The sequence below is a fragment of the Lonchura striata genome, chromosome 4 (genome assembly GCF_050655825.1).
Source record: "Lonchura striata isolate lonStrDom1 chromosome 4, ASM5065582v1, whole genome shotgun sequence".
NCBI classification, from domain to species: Eukaryota; Metazoa; Chordata; class Aves; order Passeriformes; family Estrildidae; genus Lonchura; species Lonchura striata.
The window spans coordinates 40,230,366-40,252,889 of record NC_140706.1 but is presented as its reverse complement, the minus strand read 5'-3'; the positions used below and the strand labels follow the sequence as shown (position 1 = coordinate 40,252,889).

Genomic DNA, 22,524 nt, shown 5'->3' with positions numbered 1-22,524 from the left:
ATATGGTGTTCATCTTACTCTGGCTTTGCTCTGCTGTAGCTCTGTTGATTGCCACTCTGTGTGTCAGATTGTCATACTGACTTCTGATCAGCCAGCTGTTGCCTGCTTTTTTCTTTGATAGGCAGGGACAGCAGGGACTGAAAAATGCTTCTCCATATAAAAGAGAGTTAAAATGGAAAAATCTCAGTCAGAAGGAAGAAAAGAGCTTTACTTATTTTCTCTTTGATACTATATTCCAGTAGACAAATGGAAGATAGACAGACAGACACATGGAATGAGAGACTCCTGACAACTATATTGATCTCTGATGCTTAGGCTCCTTTGGGAGTCTATTCTTGTGCTTGTTAGAAAAGACTTCCCTACGGTTCCTTTACAATTCCAGAGTTTTTCTGACACCCAATATGTCTGAATCTTCCAGGGCTATCAAGAAAATAAGTTTTTGTGCTTTAAAGTATTTTTATATGGATTTGAAAATTATAATATCTGATAAAAGCTGTGTGTGTGGGAGAGGTAGTTTATTTGTTCATCTCTTTGGTTTGTTGGGTTTTTTCCCCCCAGGGCTTTATAAAACCCTTTTCTCAGTATATTCTATCAGTTTATATATATATTTTTAATTGCTTTTCTCATCTGGTCATTGTCTATCAAAATCACATTTTTTCCTCAATTAGAGTACACAACACTTAATGGTATGTTTGCATCCAGGTTAAATTGATAGTGAACGGAAAGCAAGATTATCTAAATGACAATTTGTTTTTATATCCTAGTATAATTATGCCAATTTGGGCAACAATAAGATACTCATGACTTAATGTCTTATTGATTCTGATGTTCTTGAAGCACTTTGTTGCTGGTACACAGATGCTGATGGAACCTAATAGCTTTAGAATCTTTTAGACTATGGAGTGCAGAGTTGTGTCAGATTAAGTATAAGTAAGTACACGTGGGTTTTTTTTCCATTTATGTAAGGATAGGTCTTAAAAGAGTGTAAAATGAGGTAGGCCATATGGCTTTATGTCTTATGGAATGCAAAAGAGGAAGAAATGTTTTTCCCTCCTTGCTATGGCAGGTCTCCTTTGCTTTTCTCAAGTGAGGTTCTGAAATGGGAAACAGCTCCAGTGATGAATTCTCTACTAGGCACATGGGTGAGAACATTGCTCCACTGTCCTTTGCTTCTGCTGATACATTCTTGTCCCTGTTCTGTGCTGCAGAAGGGAAAAAAAAAGCTAGCTTGCCTCAGAGAATTTACTTCTCAAACAAAAGACCAGATTTCCACAGCATTTGTGAATTTGAATCTAAAAATGGGGAAAAAAAAGATTATATATGTGATACCATGAACAGTATGAATTTTTACTTTAAATAAAATTTTAAAAGCCCCAGAACAATATTAACAAATCCTTATCGATAAAAGACATCTCCCATAAAAATTCAAGATTCCTTTGGAAGAAGTTCTATCTGTCTAAAGTTTGTTTCTGGAATATAACTCAGTGAGTAAGATTCAGATGGTTGATTACAGAGAGGCAAGGTGTCAGTTCCAATGAGAATAAATCCTCATGTGTTCATATTGACATCATGTCTGTGCATCCAAATGCGAAGAGCTTTCTTTAACAAGTGCAAGTAATATAATTTACACTGTTTTGACTTGTACTAATGTGATCAAAATAAATGTTTGCATTTATGCTGCTGAAGCAGGTAACACTTTTCTCATATTTATCCCTTATTTTAACAGTTTGGGGATTAAATTTATGATTCCAGAAAACAACTGTTGTGAGACTTTGATGCAGAGGATTAAAAAAGAAATTAGGGGAAATTAATAAAAATCAAATAAAACAAACACTTATAATAATTTTTCTAATCTTGTACTTTTCAGTCTTTAAATAATCCTTTTTTTTTTCTTTAAAAACATATCTATTAACACCAAAATCAGTGGAGAAACAGTTTATACAGGAAACTACTCCTGGCACAAAAGCTTAAGCGCTGGGCAGGTGGATCATTTACAGCATGGCTCTCCTTAAATAAAATGGTTGGCATTTTTATTTCTAGGATAGGAATTATGTGCATGCATGTGGTGTGGCACAGGTACTGGGAATCTAATGTGTCTGAATTACTCCTGATCATGACACACATCTGGATAATACATTCACTGTATAAATTATAAAGGATGTTGAATGCATCAAAATACTTTGTTGTTATATCCAATTCTTATGTTATTTATTATTCATTCTCTCCAGAAATCCAGGTGTGAGATATCCATAGAGACTAGAAAATGCACCAGGTTTTCAAATTCTGTTCAGAAAAAGTATTCTGCATGACAGGAAAAACACAGAGCAAAATCTTGCCTGTCCTTACTCATCAGCAAAACATTCAAAGCCTGTACAAAAAACATACATAATGTATTACTGGTACAAGATATGGTATTCTATTTTTTTTTCCTGAAAACATGGCTGAACTTAAAAGTTCAGTTTCTTGAATGTCTATGTACTGATCTTTTTCCCACAACTTTTTCATAGGAAAAAAACCCCTTAGTCACATATATTTTGTCATGCCTCAGGAAAGTTAGTAATGACCTTTGAAAATGTATTAATAAACAGGTAATATTTTTACCTATATTGTAGCACAGATAATTACAGTAGATGTAACATAATATTCCATTGTAATATTCATTATCCATTTATCTTTCCTATGTATTTCACAGCAGCTTCTAAACCTCTGAATTTTTAAAAGCTTGCCTTAGAGAAAGTTATAGTCTTAGATTAATCAAGAAAGCAGAGACAAAAAATCACATGAAAATAAAGACCTCTTAATATCTCTTGAATTTTCGTACTTGTGAGTTATATATGGGGACTTTAAAATAATTTACTTTCAATATTTTACATTCTTTTACTGTCACTGAGAACAAATGGCTTAGATAAAAATGGCTTAACAGAAAAACAATAAATATTTATTTTTCCTGCTTTATCATTAAACTAGGAAACATAAAAATAAAACTCAAGTCTCAGGCTTTTCCCAAGACTAACATTTTTCATTAAAATGCTACACAAATTTCAGTTTAGCCTTTTTGTATGCCTGAGGCAATTGCTGAAGAGCTCTGAATTTTGAGGCTTTTCAGACCTACAGCTGGAAAGAACGGTATAAAGTGTTTTGTGCTATTGTGTGGTTCATAGGCAGACACAATTTTTTTATTTGATCCCTTTGTATTTAGCAATCACTTATTTCTTTTCAATGTTGGTGATTTTTACTTTTTTTTTCTTTTCCTTTTATTTTTTTTAATTCATCAGGACTGTTCTGCACTTCAGCACGTGGTATCACTTGGTGACCTCCCTGAAGCTGAACACAAAGGAAATTGTTAGATTTCAAAAGATCTATCCTCTGCTTGCAGAATGCATCTTTCTAAATGAAGAGTCACCAAATGAGAAAGGGATGGTTTATGTACAAGTTACCTTCCATCAATTTTGAGCAAGTTATAGGAATGGCAGCTTCCTTAAGGTAAGCATAGTTCTCATCTGCCAGCAGCTCCCTGCAGCAAAATTTTTCTAATGCTTAGTAGTAGAATGAAAAGATTTTTTTAAAATTCTTTTGAAGCTGTTATAATTTGACAGAGGAAATGGATGAAAGCAGTTTCCATGGCTGGTGCCTTACTTTCCACTCAAGCATCATCACTGAACACCAGCAGTGAAACACTCAGGGGTGGCACATCCTGCTTGTGCCAACAGTTTGCTGAGGTAGCCATGGCTGACTACAGTGTGCAGGGAATTAAAAGACAAAATTTTTAAAAATAACAACAAAAACAAATAAAAACCAGAAAGAGAACCAGCAAAAAAGAAAATTTAAATCTAAACCAAGCAGTATTCAATATTGCAACTACCAGTACAAAGCTGGCAAAGTCTAATTAGAGAGTCATGTGCAGGTTATCCTGATTGTGAGCTAGAAGGCTGTACCAGAAAGACTGAAATATTCTGGAAAAGAAGTATCTTAATGCCCACAGCCTCTGTCCCATGGTAAGAATTTTAAATCTGTTTTGGACACCTTAATTTTCATCAGGGAACCAGGTGATAAACAGAGATCCAGGGAACCTTGACAAAATCTTGATCTTAAGATAACAAACTAAGTGTTCATTACCACATTGTTATCTTGAGATAACCAAGTTGTCTGAAGCTAACCAAGCTAACTGCAGTGGGTTCTGGTTAAAGGCCCAGTGCAATAAAGGTGAGTGACAGAGAGATTTCTCTGATTTCTCTGAGGGCCATACTGCAACAATTTCCATTCTATTTACCAATGTCATGACACTTTCTGCCTCAGAAAATCAAGCATAAAGACACACTCAAAACCCAATGCAATTACAAGACATGTCTGATCTGAAGAATTTTGTCTTTATATGCCTGGATAGATTTTGAAAATAATTTTTGAGGAGGAAGCTGTTATATGGCACTTAAAAATTCAAGCATCAAAAAGATATAATGCCTGTAAGGGGAAATATAAATGGCAAACTGAAAGAAGATTAAATGAGTAACTCATAGAGCCTATAAGCTATGGAAAAGAGATAAGATAAATGGCTAACTCAATTTGATGCTACAGCTGGAAGTCTAGGTTTACAGAGAGGCTCCTTCTGTTGCTTTTATATAGACTCTTTATTCCCATCAGGTGATGAATGCTTGGGGAGGTTAGGTTATGAGCATAATAAATGTTCAGAACTCTTCCAAAATACGTGCAAATTACAAAGCTAAGAGTACATGCCTAAGAATAATTTATAATCCTTATATCAGTCAGGACAATGTAACAGCGGCACAAGTTCATTTTGCACAGGAACAGAGCAGATTCTGACAGCTTTGCACTACAGTTTACAGGAAAAGAAATGTTGTCTTGGTATCTCAAGTAAATGCTCTCAATGATACTCATGCTGGCAAGTTGTGAGTTAGGACACCCAATTTCCCTGAGCTTCCTCTTTGCAAAGAAAGAATAAAACTGCTGAAAATATACTGATAGAGAAGTGCTAATTTTAAAATAATTGTCTGTACCATTTAATGATCACAAATTAGTATCCCAAGAATGGCACGTTTTCTTAATTAGTATCCTGTTGGTGTTAAAGGAAAGGCCTGGTAACATGAAAATATTGTACCAATATTTTCTAGGAAAAATAAACTAGGAGCTATTATTCCTAGGAACAACAGGAACAAATTAAGGGCTTTGGTTTCCTACCTGGTAAGTAGTGACAATTTTTTATAAAATTTCTGCATGTATGTAAGATCTATGGAAAGCCATATGTAATGGTTGGTAAAGCAGTTCACATGAAATTTCTTTATAGGCAGAAGTTCTTATGGTTCTTTGAGATGACATTCAAATTTCAGTAAAACCATGTGATTTAGATGGAAGAAATATTTTAGGAAGAGCAGAGTACTGACTGATTGTGGTTTAACTCTGTTTATTTGGTATTGAATAAGGTGTGCAAACTCAGGCATAGGTATGGAGGCATCATGAAAGACATGAAGACAATTTGTCCCAAAGTCTTGTAAACTCATGTTAGCTTGCAACAGAGTGAAAACAAATAAAACAAAAATGTTTAATTTATCCTGAGTGTAAATTCTTAAACAATGTAATACTCTGCTGCTAGCCAAAAAAGTATGTAGTAAAGAAAATTGAAAAACATCATTGGAGATTCAGAAATGTTTCATTTGCAAAGGCAGACACTTAATGGGTCACATTTTCATTTTCTATGCAGCTTTGGTCCTGAGTGAGGCAATAGCCTGTGGTGAATATATGTGATCCTGTAGCTGAAGGTCATGTCATAAGCATAATGACAAAGGAATTACAATTGTCCAAGGAAATGTTAATATTTCATGTCTTAACATTTGTGACTTTCTACCTAAATAATCCTAATTTAATCTATTTTTATATAAAGATTATGTAATTGACTAAGATTTGCATTTAATGCAAAACAGGTAAAAAAGTTATGAATATGTTTTCTCCAATGTAATGTGTAACTAAATTAAATTTACAAGATCTTTACATCTGGGGGTAATCACATAATTTTGTGCTATGTTTATTAATGGGTTACCATTCTTGTGTTTCTGCGTAACTGTCACATTAATGCATCAGTTCCTGTTCTCTCCATTTTCAGAAATACATGCACAGAAGGAAGTTGGATTTTAGAATACACAGGAAGCTAAACACCTTTTTCACTGGGAAAGTAAGGGGAAGGAGATACTTTCTTATCCTGAAAGTTTTCTCCTGTCAGTGTTCACAGGCATTGTGCAACTAAAAAGGAAACAGACAGATCTTCTTGAAAACATCCTGTGAGCTTTTCATTCACTATATGAAAAAATGGCTTTTTAGAATTTCAGAGCAGAAAATACAGAAAAACTTGTGATATATAAAGAGTAGATAATAGAGTCCTGATCTGGTCTGTCTAATCTGTGATTTTTTTTTTTTTTTTGTATTATTCCCAACTTCTTTGGCTCTCAGCACTCTCTGTTATTTTGGTTTCAGAAGTAGTTATTTTCATTCTGAAAGTATGATCATTGCTGACAATATAGACTGCTGGGTAACAGCAACAATTTTACGATTTCTTTCCTCATGGACATGATCCCTTGTGAGAATTGATGGCTGGGGGAGAGCAGAAGGCAGGCTCTGTCACCTCAGCCAACCTCACCTGAAGGGAAAATATTATATCCTTTCCTATTCCAACACTGGAAGTAGTGCTAAACATATGCATAACATGAATGGGGATGTCTGGAAGTCAATCCTTAGTCCTAAACTGCATTTCTAATGATTCAAATAAAAAAATTACAGTGGTTTAATCAGAGCCTGTAGTTCCACACTATGACAAATCTAAAAGTCTCTTCTTTCATACAGTTGAGACTCCACATTAATGATAGGACAAGCCTAAACAGTTCTTGCCAATCAGTAACAGCTTACAATATTTATAGAAGAATTTATGTACAGACTGGGAAGCACTGTATTATTGTTGGCATAAATCTACCAGAAAATTTCAGGTATGTACAAGTTGATAAAAGTCATCTATGTGTGTTGACATTTTATATTATAATATGAGGAGAACATTTCTTAATTTGATGATATTCAAACATAACTGATGATACATAAAATTTATGTTACCAAAATACTTGTATTTTGTTTTTGAATCACAAAAATTATAAAATTATAACTTTTTTTTATTTAGATCTAGCTGTTTGATCATTAGACATTCTTTTGTTTAAAATAGCTTGAGCATGTGTTAAAATATCAACTGTGCAGTGCTCTAAATATTTCTAACTTTATGCTTCTGTGATCTACACAATACATTTTTATTCCAATTTATCAGCATAACTCTCATCATTTAAGTTTTCAATTTGATCTCTAGCTGCTTATTTTATCTAGGACCCAGGCCTTCCTGAAAACTTCCCACCCAGAATTTAGTATAGAAGGACAAAAATATGCCCAATGGAAAATCTGTTTTTGCTTTCCTGATATAAAAATTATTTTGAAAGTGAGACTAGTAGGCAACATGAGTTCTGAGCCTACAGCATGTTGTCTTTAACTGTGTACTCTCCTCCTTTCAGCTGTTTTGCTTTGTAACTTATAGTGTGAATGTTGGTTCCCTTAATTCTTCCTTCTAGGTCTTTTAATTATACCACAACCAAAGATTTTTATGTAGTATCTCCAGTTACAGCTCTCTACCTTGTACAACATTGGAATTTTATATAAAAATGAATAATGTATATGACACAGCATTAATTGTTCTACTCAGACTGTTGTGTTCTTCCTCAACTCCCCAAACTCACATCCCATCCCTCCTACTCAGAAACAGAATTTTGCTTGTCCAACTCATTAGATCTCTGCAGCAGCACAAGGTAGTAACACACAAATGTTATCACAGCATTTATAGGGTCACTGGATTTTAAAAGCCAAAACAGGCACTAAAGACATAATCATGACATGAAACATCCTTCTTGTATCTTATATGGTGGGAAAAATATCTGACTTAACAAAACAGCATTCCAGTGTTCCTTGGCTCAGAAGTTTGAATTTTTTGCTTGTTTCAATACAAAGTAATTTTACTCTGCCTTCCAGGCCCTAGACAGTTTATGCCTGCTCACTTGGTGCTGAATTGAAGAAATTCAGTTCCTTCTGCTTGCAAATATATATGTTGACTGTATCCTGAATTATTTTCTTCTCTGAGGGGCCTTCTCGGGAGTAAACAAGACCAGAATCATAGTGACTGTACTCTCACATGCCAAACATTCAGCTGCAAGCTTTCTACTGCACTTCTGCCCTAGGAAATGTGTCAGAAGGTGCAAATTCTTTGGGGCAGCTCACAGAATATTTGTTTTGCCATACCAGGATCTACTTCTACATCCTTTGAAGAGGTTGTAATTAAGTGTGCACTGTTTTCTCCTCCTTTACTTCAATTAAGGTGGGTCTCTACATGTATTTCTGAGTATGAATCTTACATTATTTTGTACTTCCTCTCAGGGTCCTAATTTTACATCTCATCTATGAAAAGGTCATTTTAAATATTTTATTTCTTGGCTTGTGAATTGTTAACAATATCCATAACGACCACAAATATCTCCTGGCATTTCTTTATCTGGCTTTCCAGAAAAGGTCTAATGAGTATTTTTTCCAAGAACTTATGCACATACTTTTGTTGTTTTTCTCCATTTTCATTTCTCACAGCTTAAAGAGATACACTTCATGATGGCTTGCTTCTGTATTTACAAGATTTGGGCTGAACTCTGAGTCTAGAGCTGTTGGGTGCTGAAGATGGCAGCTGAGGAGCAGTCTCCACTACATACCAGGACTTACTCCTTTTGGATCCCATATAACTTCTACTTTCCATATCTGTTTTGCTTTTGTTGAGGTCAAAATAATGCTTTTTGATATCTATTGAAGAACTTGGGCATTCTTAATGACAGAACTCTTAAGGAGAGATTAGACTGACTTCATTCACTCTCCAGCCAGTCATCCCAGGCATCCTTGAAATAAAACCTAACAAAATAAACTTTTACCTTTTAAACTGTGGTAAGACTAACATGGAATTCTCTTTATATGTTCAGATACTAAAGAAAACAAAACCTTCCTAATGTGCCAAGCAGCAAAATGGGATCAATGAGCTCATACTTCTGTGGCATTTTTGCCACTACATCAGGAAATGGTTGCTATGGAGTGAAGGTTGCTGCTAAGGTGACTGTAAGGTAGTGTTTATTTCTTCCTTCCTTTATTTTCTTGAAAGACATCAGGTTTTTCACTTGTTCAAATGGTCACATTTTTCTTTTCTTAAGGAAAACAAGTATCCCAAAACATGCACTGGACTTCATTCAATGAAAATATCAACCAGCAAGAACTACCTTATTGAAAGCCTATGCAAAAATTTCCCATTGGTTTGTAATTTCTACTTAAGTTATGGAGTTTTCTTTCCTCACTTTTCCTCTGAATTCTGCTACATTTTATGCTCAGACATCCTAATTGCCTAAAGATAAAAGTGTTCTTCCTTTCATTTGTGGATCTTCCTTTCTTTTAGTATTATTACGTATAATTGCTTATATCCAGGTCCTATTGACTGACATTGAGACAGTTTCTGATGCAGTGGAATGATCAGCTACTTTCTTGCTGTAGATGTATTATCTGAAAAATGATAACTGTGATGCAGCTCTATTACATGCAATGACGAGGACTTCACTGTTTGCTGCTGTACATAGACCTTTGCAGTGAAATATGTAAAACTTGTCACTAATTGGAATTCTGACTTATTATTCTGTTTTGCTTTCTTTTTCTGAAAAACTTTCTGTTGGAAAGAGATAAGTCTTAGCAGGCTTCTAATTTAATGTATGTGCATTTTTCATATTACTAATAATTAGTATTTAAATGTGCCTTAGTACATGTAGAAAAATATATTATGAACTGATTAGAGGTGATTATTAATTTGTAAGTGAATTTGTAAATGAAGTCCTCTAATGGATTTAATTCAGAAGAAATTCTACAAATTTCTTACTAAATCCTCTCAGATTTTAAAAGACTAATTCCAGGATAAAATAAGTCTGTATTCTGATGTGTTTGCTTTTATGTCTCATGACATGAAAAAAATCAGATTAAAAAAACAGAAGCCAACTTCTAAGGCAAAGAGTAAAAAGTTCAACTTCCTAGCATTGTTCTTCTAGATATGTCCATGTACCTAAAAATATGTTTAAAGATGAATGATTGAAACAGTAATTTCTAACAAAGGGAGATTTTACTTTTTTATTTATTTATCTGTTTGTTCTCCCTGGCTGCTCAGAGTTACAGGGTGTCAGGTAATTTATAAAATAGATAGATCTATCTTTATATCAGAATCTAAAGAAGTTGCACAGCTGGAATTCAGCAGTCATTGAAAAGAATCTATTAATTACCTGAATAAAAATTTCAAGTTAATAGATGCTCAAGGAGCATTTATCATTTCTTTCCATTTTTCAAACTGTTTTTCTTTTTTTTTTTCCTCAGAGTAATGCTGCTATTTGGAAATGTGAAACTGGATGAACACTAGGAAAGCCAATGGTGTAAGGTGATTGGCATAAGGTTAGCAAAACTACCCCTCCCTATCAGAAAGCATGGTTCTGACTCCGCAGAGGTGTTTGCTTTTGAGCAGGTATGTGGGATATGAGTACAGAAACAGGGTGTGAATACCATTCTGTCTTAAACGGTTGTAAATAAAATATTTCATTTCTTATTAGTTTCACTGTATTGTTAATAAAAAAATAAAATCTTCTTTTAGGGATAGATCAATTTTTATTAGCATTATGAACTACCCAGACAGAAAAAATATTACTCAAGTTTACAGTACTCTGTGTGTTCCACTGCTAGAGCTCCAAACACAGAGTTCACACTGTTGCCATAATTTGCTTAGCATGTTTTAAAAAATGTAATTGCATATTAATCTGAAGTGGAGGATTGTATCACTTTTATAAAAAAATTCTTTACTATACAGAATGCATTTTGTTTGTCTAATGGTGGGATATATATTTGCATGTATGCACTCATAGCATTTGTATGTGTATGACAGTGCATGTACTCTACATGTGTGGTCTACATGCATATTTATTAAGTAAGAAATAAAAAAATTAAAAATCTGGAAAAAATACAAATATAAATCAAACAAAATATAAATCTTAGTTGTTCTATGCTCCCTTAAAATATATTTACATTATTAAACAAGATATTAATGTTAAAGTTAGCATAAATGAGCTGTGACCGTTCCGCACATACTGCACAATTGTTAACACCTGCATGCGCTTCATAACCCTGCTTACTGACATCTATTTCATGTTGTAGTCTTGATCACTTATTTTCTCTCTCTCACTTTTCCACTCATTAAGTGGTTTCAGAAAATCTTTTCATGAAGCAGAGGCAAATGAATAGCTGATCTTGTGACTTTTTCAAAGTACTCGAAGGATTTACTGAAATTTATTTTATCCTTTTTTTGACTTTGTTATATATGAAATAAAAGAATACATAGCCTTCAAAATATTTCTGGATAGATTCCTGATTTTAGTCTGCCATCATACTCTCTGATTTTAAAACTTAAACTGCAAGCTACAATATAAGTGCGTATTTAAGTGTATAAGTGTGTATTTATGCATATACAATATTTGTATTGGTCTCAATATGGAGAAAAATTAAAAATTTAATCAAGATAGACATATGAATATAAAACCCCACAAAACAATACTTTTGCCTGTTTCTCATAGATGGAAAACATTGTGATAATTCTCAGCCACCAATACACTTGTCTTATTTTTAATATATCTTTTCCACAACATTTTGGAAGACTTATTGCTAATCTATTCTTATGACTTAAATATTAGAGAAAAGGGCGAGAGGTCATAAATCCTATTTTATTTTACATTTTCACAACTCAGAACTTTCTGCCTTTTAGGAAAACTCCAGCATCCTATTGCTTTTTCTTGCATTTCTCCTTCCAGTCTCATCTCCTTTCTACATCTGAAAGTCAAAGTATCTGTGTTCATTGGCAGAGAGGCGTATAACTGAATCTTCTTTCCGCTGAATTTTTTGGGACAAGTTAGAACCAACTAAAAGCTTCAGGTGAAGATGTCAAGATAAATTTCAGTAATTTTTGTTTCACTTTATGTCTTGTGAATATTGGTAAAATGCAGTTCCCAAATTTGTAACGCAGAATTTTGAGGAAACATTTTGAATGTCATCTCTGTTCTCTGTAGTCCCTTGAGTGAAATCCTGGGGAATGATTTTCATAGTCACAAACTTTGAACCTTCAGATCTTTCTACACTCTTTTTCTTTGAAATATCTAACTGTGAAATTAGGGTGTACACTCCTGTGTTTCTGTTCTTTATGCAATGTATCTGAGATGCTTTCTCTGGTATGTTAATTTGGCTAGCTTATCTTTCTTTGCACAATACTTTGCATCTCATTGTCCATCCATGTCAGCAAAGTCTCACAAACTCTTTCATGGATTAATTTGATTATGCTTTAGAATTTACAGTTTTAAAATCCTTGCAAGTTTTCATGCCTACATAGTTGAAATTTGCCTTTTAGAATAATACACTTATACATCAAAAGTCTTTCTCAAACCAGGATTTTGGTTATAATGTCTTTATTTTGTCCCTGCCCTGTGTGTTCTATTTATGAAGTAAGAAGGAAAAGTAGAAGCTTGAAGATTGAAAGGAAATAAACAGGTCAGCTTCCCAAGTGAAAATAGCTGCTTTACCTTCTGGTAAAATTGTTTCTTCAAATATGTCAAATAATTGTAAATATAAAAACTTAACAAATTTAAGTAAATTATAAAACAAAATCCTTGAAAAATAGTTTCTAATTTACTGTAATTTATGTATGAATTTATATTTATTATGATACAATTTTGTAAACACTAAGGATGCAAAAATTATTAGTTTCTTCTTTTTTCTATACTCACACTTAAATTCCTATAGAATCCTGCTTCAATGGACCAAAAATAACTTGTCAAGATTAGAGTAAGTCATTTGTCCTTATAGATGAATACAAAATTATTTTAGCTGGTCGGCTGGTAAGGAGACTTACCGTAGAGTTTTGCTTTATTTATAAGTAAAACTGCTTTATTCTTGTCCCTGCTTCTGCCTCCATAAATGACACAAGACACTCAGGAACAGTTCAAATCTCTGTGGTGCTGTTTCAGTCAGCCTTGCTCTGAGCTAGAGCTACAGGGAAGCAGACTATCCCTTAGTCTTTAGCTCCTTGTGCTGGTGGTAACTGGGCTGTGGTTGATTTTCTTTGCAGTAGCCTCTGTATGGGGCTGTGTCATGGTTTTATGCTGGAAACACTATTGATAATCCAGGTATATTTTAATTATTGCCAAACCACATTACACAGTCAAGGCCTTTTCTGCTCCTCACCCCACCCCAACAGTGAGGAGGCTGGAGGTGCACAAGAAACTGCAAGGACACAGCTGAGACAGCTGACCCCAGCTGACCAAAGGGATATCCCACACCATATGGCCCATGCTCAGCAGGTAAAGATGGGGAAGGAAGAAGGAAGGGAAGAAAATGTGAAATTATGATATTTGTACTCCTAAGTAACCCTGATGTGAGATGGAGCTCTGCTTTCCTAGGGGTGGCTGAACATCTGCCTGCCCATCAGAAATGGTGAATGTTTTACTTTGGTTATGTGAGTGTGGCATTTCCTTTCCCTATTAAAATGTCTTTATCTCAACCCATGAGTTTTTTCACTTTTATTTTCCTGATTCTCTCCCCCACCCTCTAGTTACACAGAACCACAACACTTCTCCACTGGGATTACTGTTTTATAGGTAGGTCTTATATGTAATGCTGCCCACTGCAAATTGACTACATATTAAATGATTCTCTGTATCTGTCTCACTGTTCACTAAACCACCATGAAATGAAATTAGCTTTTCTTCATTACTAACTCTAGTCATATTCAAGTGAGAATATCACAGAAAATTATTCCGGATGATCAATTTTCTGACCCATGTACTATAGTCTAATTTGGAGCTTTTATGCAGTTGATTTAGGGTGGTTTGTTTGGTTGGTTTTGTTTTTGGTTTTGTTTTAAAACAGTAGTTTCTGATTCAGGTGCATAGCACCTGAGAAAAACTCTAAAACTTCTGCTGTGTCTCCTTTGTTTTATGATAGAAAACTTTGATTCTTTGTAAGTGCCTACTTTTTAGCCATTGTTTTGTATTTCTTTGTTCTTGCATTGTCTTCCATACCTTCCACGAACCATCTCCAGGTTTTCTTTTCCAGCGTATCATTTTTATTACAAGCAAGTTAAAAGCAGGAGAGCTTGTTAAGGCAAAATATTTCCTCTTTTTTTACCTCTTTATCTGTCTTTTAATTTATTTAGGTATTTCATCAATATTTTTCATTTTGCCAGAGAATAATTAAAAAAAAATTAAAATTCTGTTGTCTGACATCTTAAAGGGTGTAGCAAATGATGATGTTGCATGAAGGCATTGTAGATGTCAAATAAAAAGGCAGCAACATTTCACTCAGTGGTGTTTATTATTTACTTTATTTCAGGTGCCAGCAAAAAGGTGAGAGAGAATAATTCTTTCATTGACTGAAAGAAGGGATTTCTGTAAATAATGTAAGTTGCATAGAAAACAAGGCACTGCTATCAATCTCAAATACATATAGCCTTCTAACATCAACCATCAAAGCCTTTACATTTTCCAAGAGGAGCACACATGAACAAAGGGAGAGATTAGCCTGTGGATGGATGGAGAAATGAGTGGAAAATGAATGATTTATATAGTACCCAGTTGGGCTCTCCCTGGCAATTTTTTTTTTTGATTGGTGATTTATTGATTTTATGGGGAAAAAAAAAATGGGGGGAGTAGGTATAGCTTGCTATATTTCCAAAGCAAAACCCTGCTCAGTTTCAAACTGGAAGCATTGTACATCCACATGTTTCAGTACCTGGGAGAGAAATGCTAGGTAAGATTCCCATGCCAGCTGCAGGTGCCCAGGAGTGGACAGAAGGAGCTGCAGGGACGGCCTCTAAGGGAAAAGGCCAGGGGCTGCCTCGTGCCAGGCACAGCCCATCCCAACCACAGGGCACAGCTGAGCCCTTCAGTCACACTCATGGCACGTTTTGGAAGGAGTATTCAAGAAAGGCACAAAACTCTGGAAAGAGAGAGGTGGAGAGAACCAAAAAAGAGTGCGATGAAGGTCAACATCCGATGAGGGGAAAATGTTGACACAACAGACCAAAAAAATTAATTTAAATTTCTCCAGGTCAAGCCTGTGATGACCACAGCAAGAGCTGATAAGTGTTTTCCCTGCCTTTATCCTGACCACAGGATTTCTCCTTCATGTTCTGTTTTCAACCCTCTCCCACAGAAACTGGAGAATGAATGGGTCAGTGGGTTCTTGGCTGGTAGCCTTGGTGGTCAGGGACTTGAGTTAGAGCAGAATGTGGAGCAAATATAGTTGCAGAAATATATGAGAACAGCAAAAAGAGCTGGAATTTGCCCCATTTCCTCTTTCTTCATGGATCAACAATACAAGTCATCAATTGCTGTTCATCAGATTTACATGTTGCTGACTTTTTTTGGATAAAACAATAGGATTGATTGATATCACCACTGGATGAGATAATGTACACAATTTTGTCCTCCAGAGAGCTTGCCAGTAATTTTGGTGCACTGGCCAAGCTGAATATTTTTGGCAGTTCAAAGAATGCCCAGCAGATCAGCTGAGTGCCAGTTCTAGATGTCATTGTTATTATAAACCTATTCATCTCCCAGGAGGCCACAGGGGGAGTTTAAGCTGCCTTAATGCCTCCACACCACTCTCAGCTTCCACCTTTCCACATTGTGTTGCTTAGTGAACACCATCTCTCTAGGATTTTATGGTGACAGGTAAGTTTATAACAGTATTTTGTCAAGCAAGACACCAAAAATAGTGCAATTAATGCAAATGTCATTGTATTTTAGTCACTACTTTTTTTAATATTGGTGCAATAGAGTTTAATTTCTCTGTGATAGATCAAATTCAATTATGCTGCCAGTTTTTAGATTCAATTAACAAAAGCTATAAAAATAAGTTAAGTAAACATATGGTTCTTTTCAGCTGTCTTCCATGCAAATAGCAAGCAGAAATATTTATTTGTTTTCCCAGATATCAAATTTCTGTTGCCCAAATTGTGCCTATGGGTATAACCATGCTGAGGTTGTTTAAAGTATGTTTTTATTTTCTGTAATGATTGATGTGTTAGGGAATCTTGGGAAACTTGTCTTTCCAAAAGGCAATTTCAAAAAGAAGGAATTTTTCTTTATAGTGATAGGAACTATTCATGGAAAAGATAAGCCACAACATTTTTCAGGTTCTAATGAACATTATAAATTAATGGAACTTCTAAAGAGGAATCAGAGTTATTTTCTTTCAAAAAGAATTTGCTTGGCTTTCTCATTAATTAAATATGATTTCAAGTATGAAAGTAGATAAAATTGATTCTGTACTAATCAACACATATTGCCTGCCTATGGCACTAATATGCTGAAGCACTCTGTGAGAGTGGTCTGAAATCAATACAAAAACACTTAAAGCAATGTTCATAGCTTTCAGCTGTGATGTTTTCAGGCTGTTTGCTATACAATTAACAAAGCTAACAAACTGTACAAATTAAAAATATTAAACCATATTCCCTGAGAAGGAAAATACAGTATTATATTAAGACTGAAAGTTTTTGTTCTTGATATCTTAGAGCAAATTAAGTTTTTTTGTGTAAGAAGGTAATTATGGAAATCACTTATAAGTTTCTTGGGTACATACATTTGGGGTATTCTTAATTTGGAAATTGATTTTATTTTCTTGTTATCCTAAACATTCAGATTTATAATTTTTTGTTTGATTGTTTACCATTTTTGGTCATAATTATTTTTATTTAGACTATAAGGCTTCTATGATCAGTATTTTGTTTTCACATATTTTTGTATTATCACAGTTTTATATGGATGAGAAGTTCTGAATTCACTTGTAAGATCTTACTGTGTAAGATCAATTACACAGTAATTGTTGTATCTCTTAGAAAATTCTGGCTTCCTGTTACCTGGGAGAGGTTTTGTATGCTACATTTTAACCTCAACAGAGAAATAAGATAATGTATAACACAAAGACTAATAATTTAAGTGATGCTATTTTAAACACTGGAAATACTTGTAAAATTCTAGCTTCTTGAGGAAGTGGTGCTTTCTGATTCATAAATGTTTCAATTTATTGGAAAGAGGTCAGAAAAAAGACCCACCATGCAGGAAATAACACTTCAGTACCCAAAAGTTCAGTAATTTATTGTAACTGACTTTTCTTGGAAAAAATTAAATTATTCCAGAACATATTATGTTTGAAATGACTAAGAAATATCTATACCCCAAACCTCCAAAAAGAGTTAGAGCTGATGCAGAATTTCATTGGGACCCAGAACTGTACAGAACAATTGCACATCTCCTTTGTATTTACCCTTCAAAATGTTAACAGGTTTGACTGAGATTTAAATATTTGGAGTAGAAATTAAATGTTTATAGTACCTATGGGGACTGTGGGGAAACAAGTAATAGCAACATTACAGTAAAAACAGCTTTAGAAGACAAGTGACATTTGGTTCATATAAAGCAGTAGATGCTTTGTCTCCTTTCTTCAGCTGTGGAAATACCCAAGCTTTGGCTCTGTTCCTACAGGATGATGACTACACTTACCTCCAAGTCCTGCTCTCATTGTTTACTGACAAGTAAATCTGGAAACGTCACATTTGTCAGGACAATTGCCATTGATTCTTGTCATTGCAGGGTTGCAGAACTGGGCATTTGCAGTTCAGTGCAGGGTCCTTCAAGATATGTATTGTGAGACTCTACCATATGCTTGAAACAGCAAACTCCTACCAAAGAAAGCAGCGCATATATTTGTAATTTTTTCCCCCGTATAATTTCAATTCTTTTCTCCCTCTTGTGTGATAACTTGCCTATTTAGATCAAAAGCTGTGTAAAATATGAAAAATAGGCATGTGAATGCTGGGATGAGAACACGTCAAGGAGTACAACTGTATGGCTCAGATCAGCCATGACTTGTTTTTGAAGCCAAGGCCTCCTGGAGCTCATTTGTCTACAAGGCTGTGCACAAACTGACACCTCCCAGTGGGGTGCAGAGCTGTCCCTCAGCACAATCTCTCCCTAGCTATAGCTTTGCCAGTGTGCTACCCCTTACTTTACATTTTGGAACAGTACTCAGCCTCAGAGAAGCAAAGAGGTTGAAGTATGAATTCTGTCTGGCTCATATGCTGGAAAAAAAAAAAAAAGTCAGGAAAAAAGACAGATGTAATGTTATCCTCAAGACCTGAAACAAGCCAGCCAGGTATACTGCAGTTCACATATGTTAAGGGGGTTTCTTCATTGAACTAAAGATTAGTGACTTTTAAAGAACAAATTTACTAAAAAATTGCATTTTTTTAAATCTTGCTGAATTTTCAAAATGTTGTTTAAGCATAACAAGGATCAGAAAGTATGTAAATAAATTAAACTACCATTGGGGATTACTTTGGTTTCTAAGCTTTCTTAAGCCTCTCAGATAGTTAAATCATACTGTTAGCAGTTTTGTTAAACATGTCCATATTTTTGGTTAATGCAGTTGCTTTTATCCTTAAAAGTAGCATCATGACTGCTAAGTGAGTTGTAGCATCAGACAGAGATCATTGCTACCTACAGATGAATCATTAACAAGCTGGTTAAATATCAAGAGGCAAATTCTATCAAGAGCTTAGTCACTCAGAATCAGGCTTTTGAGTAGGGACAATTTGGGACTTGTGCTTCTGTGGAGTATGATGTTGGAGTAGGGTAACCATTTGTGTCAATGTTTGCAAAAGTTATTTATCATTTCTAGAAATATTTTATTGTCAAACAAACAGAAAAAATAAGTACTGAGTTGAATTTTGTGGATATATGTGCTTTATGAATATTGCAGACTTATTGCATAGAATCGAAACACATTGACAACTGCTCCTTTGCAAGGAGAGAGAACTGAGGCATCTATTGCCAAAGGCCAAAACTATTAAGTGGCATCCAAACTTTCCATGCTTAGTTTGATAAACCTACTCTTGTGTTGCTGAACACTGGAGGATTTTTCCTTGGGTTTCAATTTTTTTTTCCCCTGCGAGGTTAATAAATCTACAGTATGGCATGTGTTCAAAATTGGCTCTGTTTGCATTTGAATGCAGTCATGAATAGTCACTACTTCTACAAATGTAGTTCCAGTTATCTTGTACTGGGCATATAGAAAAGGAGGAAGACATGACTATTGATAAAAATCCTTTTTCCACTTGCTCAGCATCCTGGTCATGGATAAGGTTTCTTTCTAGTTGTCTATAGTAATATTTCCCTAATTGCAAAATAGTCTCATTTATCCCTGCACTGTGAATTCTCTGTCATTTTATGAATTTATTTTCAGTCACAGAAATGACTGAAGCAGAGCTTAGATAATTTCCTAGTGCATAACATGAATTCACAAAATTCTGTTTTTATGAACACATATCTGAGGATTTAAATTGTAATTAAATCTTTCGAGATAGCCAAAAATTGAAAAGCATTTCTCAAAAATTATATCGAGTCACCTTCTGGATATAAATGATATAAAAAGCCATTATGTTCTAGAAAATTATATGATAAGCTAGAAAGAAGGACCAAAGGAAACAAACAAAGAAAGTATTAAAGAACAAATGAAGGAAAGAACAATTACAACTTGTTCTGTAACATTTTTTTTTTAAGAAAAATTGACTGATGGAAAATAAGGACTGTCTATGCTTTTAATGTGCATCAGCACATTTAGGCAACTTTATTCCATGGCAGAGGTTGAAGCTAGCTGAAAATAAAGAAGCAAACAAATAAATACACTTAACTAAGGGATTTGAAGAATGTCATTATTTATCAAATAATTTATTTGACAAATAGTGTTTTGATATCTTCAGAATTGTTTGACTATGATAAGCAGTGTTTGTTGAATAAATTAGTCAATGAAAAATGACAAAGATTCAATTAAGAATGTATTTGATAGATAATATTTAGCAAGTTCAACTGTACATATAGTTTTATTTTCTGAATCCTGTATTAAGCAGAAAGTATCCAACTTTCATTCTCCTCCCTCCCTCAGCTCCCAGTTTTCCTATGGCCAAGTGGGAACCACTGGTTTTGGATCTAGCAATACTGTTCCTTAAGTTGTACAGGAATGAAACTGAAAAATAGGTACTTCTAGAAAAAACATATTTGACAGAGATCATTACATTAAAGAGAAGAATGGCTTCATCTCTTTTTTTTAATGCATAACAAGTTTTTAGTGCTCCACATTTATGGAATATAATGGAAATTTCTCCTTAAAACCAAAATCCAGTTTCATTTGCACCACTTCTACCTTTCTCTTCAGTATAATGATGATTGGAGACATGCTTTACTGTAAATATTATTTCTTATCAAAGATGCCAATACAAACTAGAAACAAGGATTACACACACACACACACAGACACAGACACACACACATGAAATACTGATATTTGAAAGTTACTTTACTTGAAATGGACATTTTTAATATCTCTAATGCAGTACAGTTTTGAGCTGCTTCAATTGAGTAAGTAATGAAGTTTCATTACACTGTTCTGTGTATTTATCTGTTCTCCCTATAACTGACAATAACAACTTTTAATTATTTCACGTTTTTTAGGAACAACTCAAGAAAAAATAAATCCAAAATTAAGATGATGGTGGTTATTTGAAATCATATATCTCATATATCCTTTTTTTTTCTCTGTGAGGTATTTCAAAGATTTTTTTAAAGATATTTCAAAATCAGCTCCAAAGGAACACTATTTAATGCCCTTATGTAGGGGGGTCAGCATATCTGGCTAATATTTTTCTTCTCTTACCAGTCAGATGTCCTAGTTAGTGTCTGCAGACATGAAAGATAAGAATTCAGGAAGTGATGTAGATGAGAAAAAGAAAACAAATGTCAAGGTTGAGAAGCCAGCTGACCCTGGAGAACTTGAAAGGAAAGAGCTGCCACAGCAGTAGCGATTCTGTCTGCATGGGCCCTTGGGCACCAGCCCTTCCTTAGTGTCTGCTCCACCTCACCTCTACCTCATATTTTAATTTTTCTGAATTGGGTTTAATTTTTCTGAATATTTAAATACTTGCTAAAGTATTTTTACCTGATAGAGAGGCTTTTGATATAGGACAGGAGAGAATGGAATATTGAAATTTCTAAGGAAGGATGACACAGCAGGGGTTGGAGATGAAAAGGTGTTTTTGAGCACTTTGCCTGCCTGGCTGGCTGGCTTCTAAAGCTCCCTGTGGGCTGCTTGAGATCCTGCAGAATTTTCTATATTGTTTTTCATTCACATCTGTTTAGGAAGCAATTGTATGTGTAGGATCATGTAATGGTACCACTGGATTTAATATGCATGACATGATGAAAGTTTCCAGAGGAGTAAATAGTTAGTGTCACCTTATACAGAAGGAGTTCGGTTTGGACATTAATAGTGAAGAGTGAAATTGTATAAAAACAATTGACAAAAAAAAAAAAAGAGCATATATTTCTGTACTGTAGTGATATAAACAGGATGAAATACTGTCTTTGTTGCAGTCAATGAGAGATTTATGCTTGATTTAGTAGTCAGGAGGTCATCACTCACAGAATGAAATAAGATGTTAAAATAAGCTTTTATCCTTTGGTTTCAGCAAATATTCTAACCATTATCTGAGTCAGATTTAAAAAATTGATAACATGGATTTAAAAATCTGCTTGGATAGTTTAACAGTTAGTACATAATCATGTTTTAGTATTCCAGAGCAGTGAATATGGAGTGAAAAATCCCAATAGCAACAACTCTAATTTCTTTGTGATACACAGAAGTATATTTTGCCAGTTTCCTTGCACTAGCTTAATGAAAGAAGTGAACAAAACCAACCAAACAAACAAACAAAAAAAACCCCAAAACCCCAGACATTCAAATGCAGTACCCCAAAATCATTTATCAAAACTTTACCTTTAATCCTTAAACTATGCTGCTTCAGGAAGCCATTAGCCTGTGTGTGTTGTTACATCTTAGCAATACTGGTATATCAAATATCCAATCTTGAGGACAAAAAAACCTTTGTTTTGTTCTTTTTGTTGAAGCTGTAGGGTTAGGATGGATGCCTGTTTATTTCAGTGAATAAATTAGGAATTTAAAATAAAACCTCCTTAAATTTGGTGTCTTAACTGAGTGCATTCACATGCTATCTCTAATTTAACCACAGGTAGTCTTCTTTCTAACTGTCATGTTGTGCTTTTAGGATAAGGTATAAGAATTTATATATGTACATTTTCGTCATGTTCAGCTACAATCTTACTGAAACTTAAAAATGAAGTAATGAACGCAAGCCATTGCAAACTATTTTATCCTTAGATATATATATATATATATATATATATATATATATATATATATAGGTGTGTACATATATATATATATATACACACATAGGTGTGTATATATATGTGCATATATACA

At 34.3% G+C, this 22,524-nt stretch overlaps 1 long non-coding RNA gene across 6 annotated transcripts in view; it reads left to right on the top strand.

The window, feature by feature from the left end:
* The window catches only part of LOC110473747 (uncharacterized), a 125,063-nt gene extending 102,630 nt beyond the window's left edge, over positions 1-22,433 (top strand). For 4 of the 6 annotated variants that reach the window (XR_014955132.1, XR_014955131.1, XR_014955133.1 and 1 more), the window contains 3 exons: positions 3,276-3,483; positions 5,127-9,185; positions 10,468-22,433. This is a non-coding gene — a long non-coding RNA (uncharacterized LOC110473747). The remainder of the gene's footprint in view (positions 1-3,275; positions 3,484-5,126; positions 9,186-10,467) is intronic. The other 2 variants (XR_014955130.1, XR_014955134.1) reach the window with 2 other exon arrangements.
* The last annotated feature ends 91 nt before the right edge of the window (positions 22,434-22,524 follow it).